Genomic DNA, 15,396 nt, shown 5'->3' on the forward strand with positions numbered 1-15,396 from the left:
TTCCTAAAGATGGGAGCCTAGAATTACTGACATATAGGCTTTTTTTTGTATATATTTTTTTATTGGAGTTCGATTTGCCAACATATAGTATAACACCCAGTGCTCAAATAAGAATGCAATTAAATGTGTATTCATATGCTGTTGAAGACTGGGACATTTAAATTACGGTATATAAAGATTAAAATTGGAAATTAGAAGGGGTGCCTGGGTGGCTCAGTTGGATAAGTGTCAGACTCTTGATTTCACTCAGGTCATGATCTCAGTGTTGTGAGATCAAGCCCAGTGTCAGGCTCCACACCCAGCATGGAACCTCCTTAAGATTCTCTCTCTCTCTCTCCTTCTGTCCCCCATGCTTTCTCAGGCACAGGTGGTTTTTTTTTTTTTTTTCTCCCTCTCAAAAAGAAAAAAAAAGAGAAAAGAAAGAAAGAAAGAAAGAAAGAAAGAAGAAAAAGAAAGAAGAAAGAAAGAAAGAAGAAGAAGAAAGAAAGAAAGAAAGAAAGAAAGAAAGAAAGAAAGAAAGAAAGAAAGAAAGAAAAGAAAGAAAGAAGAAAGAGAAAAAATGGAAATTAGGAGCTAAGGAGTTCCTTTATGTGATACCTTTTCCCTCTCTTTTTTTCTCATAAAAAATGAAGAAATGATTTATAAGATTTCTTTAAGCTCAAAAACTAAAAGAACTGATGATTTTTTTATGACTCCTAAGAATGATCACCCTCTGTATGCATGACTTCAGATGACAAGATCTGGCATGCTCACTGTTCTGAGCCTGTATTACCACCAAATCATGACCAGCTGTCCTCCATTTACTTATTTAAACACTGTCACTTGTTTGTAGCTGCTGAGGTTATTTACAGAGTCTGTCACTTGCTGTGACTTCTCATTATTTGCCTAATTCTCTTTTACCAAAAAAAAAAAAAAAAAAAAAAAATGCTGCCAGGAATTATGGCATGCCAAATGCATCCATCCATTCTTCATTTTTCAAAGTAGCCAAGACACAGGGCAACATTTCATGCAACCATCTATCCATCTATGCAGTAAGCTTCCCCTTTTCTCCCTTGTTTTTTTTTTCTTTCCCAGTATTCCCTCTCTATACTCTTTCACTTCATTAAAATCCCTCTTCTACTGTTATTTATGTATTCATGCATCGTTTATATATTTAAGCATGATACACAAATCAATTCCATAAGAATCAAGTAATTGTTACCATCTTCTATGCAAAGTGACTAGAATAGCCCCTGGCAAATACAGGCATTTCATAAATGTTGGGCATTCATTGGACATTTTTGATAGCTGCCTACATAGATGCCATGTTGCTATGGAAAGTGTAGGATATAAAATACAATTCTGAGTTCATATTCTTTATCTCCAGAACTGGCTACATAATTTGCTGGGCTCAGCGGGGATTGAAAATGTGGACCTCCTGTTCAAAAATTAAGAATTGTAAGATGGTGACAGCAGAGTGGGACCCTTTGGGCATAGGCACAAGCCATGTATCTATAAAGCCATAAAGATCATGGCAACTTCAGTCTGAAAAATTTATTTGGATTGTCTGACTCTTCTAGAAGTTTGGGGAGGAAACCCAAAATTTTAGCAAACACATTTCCATTTTTCTTTTTTTAAAAATGTAACCATCTGCTAGAGCTTGTCCAATTATTTAATGCGGATAAAACAAAGATAATACATGGAAAAGAGGAGAGTAGAATAGCAGAATTTAATTATCACAACGACCCTGACCAATAAATAATATTAACTTAAAAGTATTTTATTTTAATCTGAGTCCACTCACCACTCCTAGAGGCATGTATCAAAAACTATGGCATCTTCTTCCCCTCCCTGTCCCTTCCCTACCTCCTCTAAGTCAAAAGATGCCTTTCCTGGCTGGGAAAATGTCAATAATGAGGAATTAATACAAATTGAAATGCACTGTAACTCTTTGACACATTAGGGTGGAAAAACAGGATGAAAGCCATTACTTCAACTTGTACTAAATGGCTATGAAAAATCCTGTGATTATCTTGTTCATATGTGCATAACATCTGCATTCTGTCCCAGTTGTTTCCATTTCTGTCTCCATTACTAGACTCTAAGGTCCTTCTGAGCAGGCTTGCTGTCTGCTTTTTATATGGCCCCAAAACTAAGAATGGCTTTTAGTGTTTTCAATAATTGAAAAAAGGCAAAAGAAGAATATTTCATGATACATGAAAATTAGATGAAATTCAAATTTCTGAGTTCTTAAATACTTATTGGAATACAGCCACACCTGTTCCTTTATGTACTATCTGTGGTTGCTGTGGCCCTACCACAGCAGAGCTGAGTAGTTGTGACAAAGACTGTATGACCCACAAAGCCTAAAATATTTGCTATCTGGCTCCGGGCAGAAAAAGCTTGCTGATCTCCACTTCTTTGTAAGGACTGTATCTTCATCAGTGAATTGCCTGAGCCTAGCATAATGCCTGACTTGCAGTATATATTTCACATATAGAAACAGTGGGAGTGGCAGGTTCCCTCTTTGTATGGCATTGCTCTTGAGGCCCATTGGTCTTCCAAGGTTCTCTCCTGAATAGACCTCAGTCTAGCCAGTCTATATTGCCTCCCCTTTTTTTACTGAGAACATTTAAACTCTACTCTCTTAGTAAATTTCAATTATACAATATAGTGTTATCAACTGTAGTAACCATGTCAGACACTATATCCTCAGACCTTATTCATCTTATAACTGAACATTTGTAGCCCTTTATGAAACTGTCCCTATTTCTGCCATCCCTCAGCCCTTGAAAACCACTTTTCTACTCTTTCTATATGTTCATTTTTTTTTTTTTTAAGGTTCCAGAGGTAAATAAGATCATGCAGTACTTGTCTTTCTCTGTCTGGCTTATTTCACTTAGCATAATACCAGACTCATCCATATGTTCACAAATGACAGAATGTCCTTTTTTAAGGGTGAATGATATTTTTCATTCTGTGTGCATACATGTGTGTGTATAATATATATACAAATATGTATATAATATATATTATATATAATACACACACACTTTGGATAAAGAAAATGTGATATATACGTGTATATCTTGCTTATACCTTGACCTCAGACTTTGAGTCTTCAGGATTGTTAAACAATAAATTTCTGTTGCTTGAATCACCAAGTAGTATGGAATAATTCTTGCTGACAATGATTCCTTTCTCATATTAAAAGTTATTACGGGAGCTCCTAAACATGAACAGTCTGTGATTTAGTATATATAATAAAAATGTACTAAAAACTCAGTAATACCTTTATAAATATATTTGTGCTTAATAACCAAACTGAATAAGTATATACTGACAAAGGATTTTACCCATCTATATGAGATATTATTTGTTGCATCAAGAGACCATGTTTATTTGATGTAGTGCTTTGCACACACCTTGCAATAACTTGCAGTAACCTGGAGTCTCCCCTGCTTATCCCCAAGGGTCTATAATCCACAGGCTTGGAACTCTTGTTTTCTCATGTAACTGATTTATTGAAAAGTCTCAGCTCTTTGAGGGTATAAACGTTAAATTGTTTTCTTTTTCTTCAGTCTTTACTTCCAACCAGGTTTTCTCGAATCACTCTTTTCTATCCTTTAACAGTTAGGGAAAATCCTATAATTTCATGGTATCTTTCAGTTATAACAAGCTCAGGTTAATTGCCAACTTTAATTGCAGAATGACTTCAATCTCATTTTTCCGTCTTTCCCCAGTAAGGTTGATGGAGTCTAGCCCTCCTCCCCTGTAACAGCTAGCTCCTCCGGTGTTTTGAGACAGGATTGAGGGAGACAAAAAGGGACAAATGTATCAGATCTTGGCCGGTCTTGACTGTCCCTGTGTCTGGTCAGCATTGGCTGGACATCAATGCTGGCTATGTGCAGTAATTGCAAGGCTGTCTTGTTCATGGGGGTAGAGAGGAGTTGTCTTTGGGAAGGCCCCACAGGACATCCCTGCTGTCACTTCCCCCACCTGGGATACCCCATTGCAGGCTCACCCCTTCATTCCCTTCTCTCAGCTCCATTACTGGTGATCTCCCCATAGCTTCCAGCAGCTAAAGTTCCCTTAACCAGAAGGTAGCAACTCAAGTGAGGCTCAGCAAAACTGTTAAATCGTAGCTACTAGTCATTACTTAGCATCGGTATCCTTGCATATCAAATAAATAATGGAGCGCACATCTCCATTCAGTCATCTCTTTCCAATTGTCTCCTATTCAGTCCAAGTCAGCAAGTTGGCTGCTTAAGAATGCCTAAGAACTGTATCTTAATAGATGTGTGGGTTACCCGGGTGCATACATTTGTCAAAGCATATCGAACTGCACACTTCAGATCTGAGTGTTCCACTCTATGTAAATTATACCTTAATTTAAAAGCAAGAATGTCTAAGAATGGAAAATTAACAATGAATAATGCTTAACAATGAAAATAAATGCCCACTTCTCCTTTTTGAAAGCACTCTGAATTTTTTAACTGAAGTTCTTTGAATTCTTATCTTATCTCTCAACCTCTTGGAAAAGGGAAAGAAGTGTCATTTTACCATGAACTCTGTATTCTCCATAAATCCAACAATACAGTTACTCTGACTTTTCCTTTCTCTCTTGATTTACTCCTCCCTCAGTATTGACTGGAAAAGGCAAGGAGAGTTTGGCATAGTGACTTGTGGTGGAAGGATCCGATCTGCTGCCACTTGGTAAGCTCTTAAGGAAGTATCTTTCTCAGGTATTATCAAAGGTGGCTTGCTCAAAGTCTCTTGATTTTAGCTGAGTCCTTGTAATGAATGTCCAGGCAACTGATAAGTATCATCAATAATCTCTTACCAAAAACCAAAAAATATAGAAAACACACAAAGAGGAAAGTTTGAGGGTGAATGATTCCATGACACAGGTCTGACTTTGCCATTCATTTATTTTAAAATAGCAATTGAACACCTACTACATGACATGACCTTTCTAGGCACCAATGATTTGGTGAATAATCATCAGGATTAACAGATAAAGTTGTACAGATTGGGGCATATACAAATGGAAGATGTATACAAGGCAATCCTGCTGTTCTCAGAACTAGATAGAAAGAAAAGCTTGTCCTTCTCCTAGTTGGGAGATAAAAGACAAGTAACTCAGGAACTATGCTAGGGTTCATCCTAAACTATAGATGGAGTAAGCACAGGATTCTATACAAACACATAGGAGAGATGCTGAGCAAGATTTGGGAGAATCAGAGGAAAGTTCCTGAAGGATACACACCTGAGCCAAGACCCAAAGTTTGAGTAGGATTAGCGAGAGCAAGAAAAAGAAACATTTATAGGAGGAAAAACATAGAGTCACTGTGTTAGTATCCTGGGGCTGTCATAACAAATTACCACAAACTGAACAGCCTAAAACAAGAGAAATTTATTCTCTCACAGCTCAGGAGGCCAGAAGTCTGAAATCAAGGTATTGGCAAGCTTGGGTCCTTCTGGGGGCTCTGAAGGATCATCCGCTATATGCCGTTCTCCTAGCTTTTGGTAGTTGCTGGCAATCCTTGGTTTATCAGTGCATCTCTCCAAATCTCTGTCTCGGTCATCACATGCCCTCTTCCCTATGTATCTCTATTTCTCTCTGTGTGTCCTCTCCTCTTCTTAAAAAGGCACCAGTCATTGGATTTAGGGTCCATTTGAATCCAGGATGACCTCATTTTAACCTAACTAATTATATCTGTGAAGACTCTATTTCCAAATAAGTTCACATTCTGAAGTTCCAGGTGGACATGAATTTTTGCAGGATACTATTCAACCCACTATAGTCACTAAACATCTGTGTGATATTTAGCAGGTTTTGTCACTTTACTGTCAAAGTAAAATCTCTTCTACAATTCAACTTCCGTACTGTACTATAATTAATGATTTGAGAGTCTGTCAGCCTTCATAAGAGTGTTAGTTTCTTGACACAGAGAATGAGATAATCTCTAGCCCAGAACCTAGATAACCAATAAATGTCCCTCAGAAACTGATAATTTTTGAAACCTGGCTTCCTCAACTATAATTATGTGGTGGGTTCACTACACAAAACATGATCTTTCTGCTTCTTGTCAAGAGCTCTAAGTCAGAGTATTCCTTGGCCTGAAGTACAGCAATACTGAGTAGAGGCCAAGCTTCAGAGAAGGTGGCCTTAAAATGTGGTTGGGTGATATGTTCTTCTTACTGCGACTCATTGCTACTTTGATTTTTTTGATAACAGTGATTATGATAGTGCTTGAGCAACAAAGAAAGGGTAATGACAGTTTATACACATTGAAGCCGCATGCTCTCTTTCTAGCATGGTTGGAAAAATCCCTTAAAAAGATGATTTTATATATGTGGTAATATTTCTCTGCAAACCGGAATAAGATTTCTAAAAGATTAGAAAGTCCTTGATTACCTTCATGCTAGAAACACGAGAAACTAACAAAAGTATTATAAACACAAAAAAATTATAAAACAAATCCACTGTCTTCTAACAGCAATGTTTTTCTGTGAAACATATTTTTTCTTTTTTTCTTCTTCCTTTAATTACTCTTAAATATAGTTACCATGCTGTACATTACATCCACAGAACTTATTTATCTTATTTATTTCTAACTTTTACCCATATGGCCCTTTCCTCACCACTACCCGCCCTACCTCTGACAACCACCAATCTGTTCTCTGTATCTATGTGTTCAGGGATTTTTTTTTTTTTTTCACATTCCACACACACATAAGATCTTAGAGTATTTGTCTTTCTCCCTCTGACTTATTTCATTTAGCATGTCCTCAAGGTCCATCCATATTGCTGCAAATGGCAAGATTTCCTTCTTTATATGGTTAAATAGTATTCCGTGAGTGTGTGTTTGTGTGTGTGTGTGTATTCTTTGTCCATCTTCTTTATGCATTCATTCATTACTAGCAGCCAATCCTTATAGCAGCAGATGGTAGGTGCAAAGCCAGGTAAAAAGAATCTGGGCAGGGCACCAACAGCATCTACTCTAGCAAGTAAATGATTTCATTTTACGAAAGTAACAACCAAAGCTTAGAGAGTACTTAGAGAGTACTTCCCAAGGCTACTGAGCCAATAAATGGCACAATCAGAACATGAATTCAGGTCCTGCTTCATAAACTATGTTCTTCCTGTAGCCTCTGATGATACTTCTGATGAAGGTTTCATAGCGAATGCATTGATAAATACTCTCTGCTGTTATGGATGATCCCACTGGGCAAGAATAGGTGGGCTTATTATAGGACTTAGTGACTTCTAAACAGTGATTCCTTACTAGGGAGCAAATTATGGTAGAAATAACTGTGGATCCCATTTGTGTAGATAGATCAGAATTATGCGGTTATCATCACACCTCAAGGTAGTCTTATTAGTTTTTCTTATATACAGCTCTTTCTTCTCTCTCTCTCCCCCCTCTCTTTTTGCTCTTCATGAAAAACTTTGCTGTCAATTAGAGATTATGTTAAAAGTTAAAAAGTTGACCTCAAATGATCTCAAGGGCAAGCAATAAAATATCTTATAAGATACTACTAAAACTATTTACCATTTGACTAATTCACAATAGGCCCAGTGCATTTAACCCTCATATTACTTATATCGGGAAAGGCAAAGCATATTTGAATATATATGGTGCCTTTAGTGGAGCACCTATCAATCATCTTGAGTCATGAGACATCAAAGGGCCAAATCTGAATAGAGCAAGGCTGAGAGGAAGCACTATTTCTTAGAAACACCGTTACAAGGGGGGTGGGGGGAATCACCTGGTGACTCAGTCAGTTAAGCATCTGACTCTTGATTTTGTTCAGGTCACGATCTCAGGGACGTGAGTTGAGCCCCTGCTTACGATTCTCTATTTCCCTCTCCCTCTGTCCCTCCCTCCCTTCTAAAATAAATAAATAAGTATTTCAGGCAATACTCTCTTCCAAAGTAGCATGCAAACTGGTTCTGGCACTTTGGAAATGAATCACTTGCTCTGACTGTCTTATCCAGGAATGTGAGTAAATCATCTAGCCATAGAAAAGTCCCTAAGGTACAGTGAAAAAAATGAACTTTCTAGCATACTTACTCAAATGCCTATACCTGCTTTAGATGAGATTAGATTAGAGATTTCATTACCTTAGCCAACCTAGGGATTTTACTCCATTGTTGAAGATAACTAAGCACAACTGTATTACAAGGCCATCTCACGGTCTTACACAACAGATTTTATTTTGACGAGTTGTACTCATATCTTCATTGAGTCATTGCTATCCAATCTAAGATAGTTCCTAACGTTAAATTTTCCATGACTTGACACAAACATGCACATTTCCACATGCTTTTTCAGTGTTGGTCTATATGTTAGTCTTTCTCTCAACCCAATATTATAAAAGTGATAGAGCATTTCTGGTGTATCTGACCTGGCTAAGGGAAAAAGACTGGTACTAATGTTCCCTACATATTCTACCAGGACATTGGGTAAAATACCAAGAATCTTTTCTCTTGAAGTCACATAAAAGCAATTTAATTAAAATGACACATAAACTGTGCCTAAGAGGAAGAATATGTGATTTAACTAAACAAATTTATGCAGAAAAGTTACACTTAAAATCTACTTGAGATATAACCAATTTTAAATTAATTTGCCATCTTAAAAGTGAACTAGTTGAAAAGAACAATTTAATTTTATGTTAAAGAGATAACATCCCAATAAAGTAAGAAATTACATATATATGCATATTTCAAATGAATACCAATGTCTATAGTTAGAAGAAGAGTGCCAATAAAATCTGGGAACAGTTACTTTTTTTCCTGCAAGAGAATTGGGATGTAGTAATCCTTACCTCTACAGGTTTGGTTAATTAATATTTGCAGAGTGCTTTGAGTTCTTGCAATAATAATCTCCATAGAAAGATGAAACGTTGTTATGAACACCTGAGTAAGCCGCTTGGAAAAGCTGTCATAAAAACTAGCTCTTCAACCTCTAAGAAGAAAATGATACACTTTTGTGGTTTACTATCAAAGAAGACTTCCAACCCATCACTCTCAAAGAAAAAAAGAAATGTTAAAAAAAAAGAAATGAAGCAAGGGAAATATTCACCTTCCACACCACCTCATGCCCTGGTAGAGCACCAAGTTCCTATACCAGCCATTTATTTTTTGATCCCTTCCAAGAGGGTCTTGAATTCAGAGAAGGGTTATAGGCTTGGTTACTGTTAGCTGGTTAATATACAAGAGTGGTCTTTTCCCAAAGAAGTCTGAGTTTAATAAGAAAGCTATTTGAGATGCATTTAAAACATTCTTCAATACTTCTTAATTGAATAAAGGTATTCTCTTTATTGTTACTACTATAGGCATATAGACAGTCTTGCCTTATTTTTATTGCCCAATTATTATTGCCTGATTATTATGATACATAATATCATAATGGATAAAATAGTTGCTGATATAAGTGACAGGTTATGAAGAGAGAGGATTTGCTGGTCTTTGACAGTTATCTAAACAATAGGAGCATCATTTCAAAGATGAGTTCTCCCATTCCATGTCGTTGCATTAATTCCAATTTCATTCTTAAATCAAATGTTTCTATATGGAGAGGATATTTTGATAGAGAGAGCCCATCGAGTATAGGATTTAATAACAGGCAACTGCTTCAAGGAGCAGAGCCTCCCTGACTGTTTCAGATCTAGCCAAAGTCACCAATTACTGGACTCTCCAGAGACCAGACCTTACTACGAGTTTTCTGACCCTGTGAGGATTTAGATAAGCTCTGGATAAGTTCTGTTCTGTGACATGAGCCCTGACTTGCTTAGCAGTAAAAATGTTTCTCCTCTTGAACACCTCAGCCAGCAACATTTCCCCAGGATTTATGAGGATGGATGTAACAAGATAGGGGTGCTAAGTATCTTAGTGTAAGGACAGTTTTTGCTAATTGTATGTTAGGTTTAAGACCCCAAGGCCACTTTCAACCCCTTCTGAGTCCTTTCTTTCTCAGGTTTAAGAATAGAAGGGACCCTGCAAATGGTTCTGCTCTTCCCTTCCCCCGTTGGTATGGACAGCTAGATAGGGCTTAGGAGAGACAGAAGTTCTCAGTTCCCAGAGGTGTTTGCCTTCTGCATCTCCATGATTGGGTGGGGGTGGGGGACAATTGGAGAGGGCAACTATGAGAAGAAACCAACATAACATCTTTGAATGTCAATTATGCACTGAATGTTTGAGGGGAGGAAGTGGTTTTGTTAAAGCCATAGTCTCTGAAGTAGGACTTCAGCTTGAGTTTAAATCCCAGCTTCACCTATCCTGGTAACCCTTCCTGAGCCTCTGTTCCCCATTTATAAGAGATGATTTTAAAGAAGGTTATCTAATAGGATATTTGGATGGGTAAGTAGAAGGACATTTAAACATTTAAGAAACTCATAAGAGGACCTGATGCAACAGAAGCTCCCAGTAAATCTTAACAAGCATATATAAAAAGAAGTACGTACTGTTATTCCCATTTTACAATTGAAGAAACTAGGTATCAGAAATGTTAAAAATGCTAGTAACCAGAAGCATACAACCAGTTAATAAATGGAAGAGTCGGAATGTGAATCCAGGACTGTTCCTTCGCAGAGGCTTTTCCTCCCATGCCCCTCACAATAAGCCATGCCAATAATGTCAGTAGATAATGTTACCCACTGCAGAGGGACCCAAGGGTCTCTGAAAAGGTCATGATCCCCAGAAAGCCACAGTTACAGGTTAATGCTTTCAATGAAAGGATTGTGTTTCCCCTCAGTCCTCTCTTAAAAAGCAATTTCTCTTGTCAAGAGTATCACAGTTAAGGGTAAGATGAGGAGTTGGTCCAGGCAGGGCACATGCCACATGCTGGGTGCTGGGCTACAAATGTTATGTGTATCATTTCATCTACCCCGCACAACAACATCTAGCATTGGTGTTGTTATCCTCATTTTATAAGGGAGAGGATAGAAACTCAGAGAGGTGAAGCACTGGTCCCAAGGTTAAGGGTTATCAGTTGGTGAAGATAAGGCTCTCTCACAGCGAGCCCGGTCTGGTTCCTACTCCCAGACGGCTTTCTGAGCAGGATGCTGCTGACATGTAGTCATTTCTTAATGGAACTTAGAGCAAATTACTTTATCAACAATCTGGTCCTTACGATTTTAGCCAGACCTTGGGCTACAGGCATCTGGGGACAGGCAGGTCCAAAGAGCTATGGAAGTACAGAGAAGGGGGTGGAGAGGTTCACAGGGCAAGAAGCCACCAGCCCTCATCGTTAGGGAGAAATCAGGATATTACAGGCCACTTGCCATGCTGGATGCAGGAGAGGATTCGGAGTAACAAGCAGTTAAAAATGGATTCTGCCACTAATGCATTTCTGATTAATACCTTCTGCGCCGTTCAGAAGTAAAGTAAGTTCATTTCCTTTTCAGAAGATCCACACCTTGGAGATTCTATAAATATAGCTCTTAATTTAACTCCTGCGAAGAAATGGCAACATCTCTTTGAGTGAAATTACTACCTTTTAGAGGTACTATCTCTCCCTAGTTGCTGCTGCTTCCCTGAGCACTCATTAGCCTTCCCCAGGATGGGAAATGGTTTTGTACAAGGCCCCGGAATGTTAAATGTCCTTAGGTTGAAGGGCATTTGTTCACTGAGCCTGTCTGACTCAGCAGTGATGTATGTGCAGAGGAAATCTTTCTTTGCCTGTCTTAGCTTTGCTCTCATTCCTCTTTCAGTTGAAGGAGTGTGATTTTTCTTTTCTGCTCAAGCTCTATTCAGAAAGCAAAGGAAGTGCATAATTATGTGGCTGTCCCTTGCATCCCTCTGCTGTACCTTTCACAGGAAATCTCATTATTAAAATCAGAATATTATTCGTAATCTATTAAAATGGACTGGGGTTGGTCAAAAGCCATAGTGGGGGACGGTGGAATGAAAAACACATCCTGCAGCAAAGAGGTCCATTTTGTTGAGCTATAGCACAGAGCATGCTGTCAACTGAATGATGACCAGAACAATAAATTCTGGGGATTCTTGGGAAAAGGTGTTTCTTAGCATTCTTGGTTTGAAAGGCTTGTAGTGTTTCAGGGTTTTCTGCAGTTGCCTTGAACGATTAAGGAAAATGTCAAAGAGCCTTGGGGAGCAGGAACCAGATCCTTTCATGAGGCCTTCCCAACATATGCCTGATGGGCCCTGTCATGGGGGCTGTCACATTGTGAAATGCCAGCTACCATGAAGAGAAGGTGCTTGGCACTCAGCAACTTCCTTTTTCACAGCCCTTGCAGAAGGAAGAGAATTTGTGGGCTCCAATAGCATCCCATTACACACAGTATGGCCCAGAAAGATGGAAATGAACATGTGTACAGAAAACCCCTGGCTTTCTTTCCACCTCTTGCACCCAAATAATTAAACCCATCATCAGTCTCCATCTGCTTGGGCTCTGACTTAAAAGTAAGAGTCAAATAGCAATCTATGCCAGTCCCTCGGCTACCTGGTGTCATGGCATCACAAAAGAATTGTGATGGCAAAGGTTTTGCTTTTCCATAGAGAGGAAGAAAGCATTCCAAGAACCCTAACAGCTACCACTGTAGAAGCCAGACACAGCCACTCACAGAGGAGACGTAGTTTTGTCTCCAGATCCCACTAGAAGATATTTTCCTGATTTAAAACAAAATTCAACCACGTAAACAAAATATCTCCCCAAGACTCTATATGGAGCTGTGTGACTATGGGTAAATTGTTAACCTTGTTGTGCCTTGGTTCTCTTATTGTAAAGTGGAGATTAAAATATATCTACATTATAGGACAGCTATGAGAATTAAATGAGTACTCAGAACAGTGCCTGGCATCTAGCTATTCAAGGGTTAGCTGCTACCATAAATCTTGCATATCGAGGCACGTCAGCAGCTACTACTGCAGATACACTCAAGAATGATAGCCAGGTCTGAATTTATCCCTGATTTGCTCACTTCTTCACCAACATTGCTGTGTGACTATCTGAGCTTGATCCCCCCTTGCCTCCCCCTCAAAATAAATAGACCACACATACCTCTACTACCTAGCAACGTGATATAAATGACCTGGTTGACTGTTCCCAGAAGACCCTGATGCCCCTCAGAGTGACTAATGTGAAAATGAGTTTGCTAAATTCAAACCCAACATGACATATATGCTGACCACGGCTCTTCCTGAAAATATTAAAGTCGAAACATGAAGAGAATAATGTTTTCAATATCATATTTTCATTGAGCTGTGGCTTTGTGGATTAAAACATTAAGTAAAAACACCTGAGCATAACAGGTCAGATTTTTGTTGTTGGTGTTTGCTATTTTTACTCTTTAAGAGTTTCTGAGGATTTTTTTGTGCTACAGGCAAAATAAATGTTAGCTTGGCCCCCAAGTGCTACTGCCCATCAAGGGATTCTCTGAATGACTTAGTGCCTCAGGCACAATGAAAATAGATTTATGAGTTTGCCAGGGATCTACTATAGACCAATAAGGCTGTGCATCAGAGGGTCCTATTTAAAGCGAAGTTAACCAGCCAAAGAATAGTGCTAGAAGGAAAGCAAATGACAAAGAAGAGAGGATGGGGAAGGTCTAGGCCTGGATGGACAAGCAGCAGAAGGTCAACATGTGAAGGCCAGGCAGAGGAAAAAAATGTCCACCCTAAAGGTATTTTTCTTTGTACTAAATCACACCACTGGAGATGGAATGAAAGGGGAGCCATGGGAAGCTAATCTAGCCAGCATTCTGCAGCTCCCAAGACTATAGGCGCCTGTCAACAGTATGGGCACTGAGGGCCAGAGGGGCTTAACATCACTTCAGACAGGGTTCTATTGAAGTATCCTTTGTACTTGGGGTCCTAGAGTCAAATCTTATTGGATATTTCCTGGCAAGCATGTTGATCGATTCCAAAATACCTAATACCTTCTTCTTTGAAATACCTAAAAAATTCTCCTCTAGTTTAAAAATAGGTAATAGCATGTAACAAATTTTTTAAAAATATATATGCAATATACATAAAATATGCTATAAACATTTATATTATTATAAATTATATACTATGATATACAATGACATGAATTATATATTTAATATATATGATAAATATACATTATATGTCATATATATCATTTATATATATTTATTTATATAACTTATATGTTGCCTCTACAATCTTACTGATTGCCATGTCCTTTATTTTTAATAATCATGGATCTTGGTGCATGAGGCTTAAGGAACAGGGTCTAACTTCACACTCATGCTCAAGTTATAGTAGCACAGCTAGTGGTCCGATGCTGCCAACGCTAAGGACTTCACTGCTAAGCACTGCAATGAATGCCATATTTGATAGAAGTATTATTATATAGGTGTGTCCCTTTTTCACTTTAGTTCTTTGTTTTTATTTAATGAGAAATGCTCTAACCTGGGCACCTAATGGTGCCTGTGTTCATTCAGTGGGATGGGGAGGGCTGATTGAGTGAGGACAGGCCTGGAGAAAAGTAGGATGCTCACTGATTATATATATCTTTTTATTCTCTCTCATTGTTCTCTGCAGTTCTTTGCTCCCCACTTCACTGTACCCTCATCCTGTAATCAATCGCCCCTTATCAAAACTGACTCTTTAAAAATAACCTGATACCCACCCATATTAAGAATGATGAAAAAAATACTCTACTTGTTAGCTATTCATTGAGAATCCACATTTTGACAGATACCAAAGCTTTAATATAGAGAGGAAGGGTCTAAGGTAAAGATACATTTTGTAAAGTTCGTTATTTCAGCAGCTGAATGACTCCAATGTGCTTGAATCTGTTCCATATGCTATTAGAAATAGAATAACATGGAGTTTGCCTCTGGCATGTGATGAAAGACACAGAAGAGGTAGAGAAAAGCTCCAAACGAAGAGTAACTCTCTCTCCTTTGGAAAGCTGGAGCATGTCAGGTTCTGGTCTTAAAGGGAATGTGGGCATTCTCCCAGATGAGGGATGGAGCAGGGTCATTCCTGGAAAGGGAAGAGAATGTGAAAAGTGGTTGTGGGCAGAGGGCCTTGGCAAGCATGCCGTGCTTGAGAACTGGCCAGGAGAAGAATTTCACAAGGCTTTAAGATCATACATTGCAGGTGACACTGAGTGAGACCAGAACGATGACAATGAACATGACTTTCAGGCTAACTATCATATTTATGAAAGAAGCTGCTGCAGACCCTCTTGCTCACCACCTTATCACTTCCCAGAACAGCACTGCCCCGGTCAAAACTGATGAGCTTGTCTTGAATATTTTCATGGGAAAGAGTCACTATTTTATGGCTGGCATATCCAGCATCTAACAAAGTTTCTTCTCAAGTCCTAGAGAGGCTTAAAAAGGAGGACATGTGTGAGAATTCGGCAAGCAGTAAGCAAGTGTCCATGGCCAGAGTATGAACCTGACTTC

Source organism: Canis lupus, chromosome 17 (assembly GCF_011100685.1).
Source record: "Canis lupus familiaris isolate Mischka breed German Shepherd chromosome 17, alternate assembly UU_Cfam_GSD_1.0, whole genome shotgun sequence".
Classification (NCBI taxonomy): Eukaryota; Metazoa; Chordata; class Mammalia; order Carnivora; family Canidae; genus Canis; species Canis lupus.